General features: G+C 51.6%; 1 protein-coding gene across 1 annotated transcript in view; it reads left to right on the forward strand.

The window, feature by feature from the left end:
* The window catches only part of ZFP64 (ZFP64 zinc finger protein), an 11,286-nt gene that overhangs the window by 1,996 nt on the left and 8,953 nt on the right, over nt 1-337 (forward strand). The window lies entirely within an intron of this gene.

Here is a 337-nt window from a genome sequence, read left to right on the forward strand (position 1 = left end):
TTTTAAACGCGACCGGCCCGATTTTGTCATTCCCCAGAAAGCGAGACTTAAAATAAGGCTTTAAACAAATGAAGCAACGCCAAGCGTAATTACGCGCCGTCTGGATCCGCTCGTAAAGCCCCTCAACGTGCTGCAGCACCAGCAGACCCCGCTTCGGACAATCGCTGCTCTTTCCACCTTATCTAGCGACAAGGGGGAAAATAGCATTGTCCCTTGCTTCTGCTTGCCTGCTTTCTTTAGGGGGGGGAAGCATCTCAAAAGTACAATATAAAAAGCGCAGGTGAGATAACGAAGCTATCAGCCCCGGCCGCCGCGTGTTTGTTTACTCCCCGAGCGG

The sequence above is a fragment of the Meleagris gallopavo genome, chromosome 22, assembly GCF_000146605.3.
Source record: "Meleagris gallopavo isolate NT-WF06-2002-E0010 breed Aviagen turkey brand Nicholas breeding stock chromosome 22, Turkey_5.1, whole genome shotgun sequence".
Lineage (NCBI taxonomy): Eukaryota > Metazoa > Chordata > Aves > Galliformes > Phasianidae > Meleagris > Meleagris gallopavo.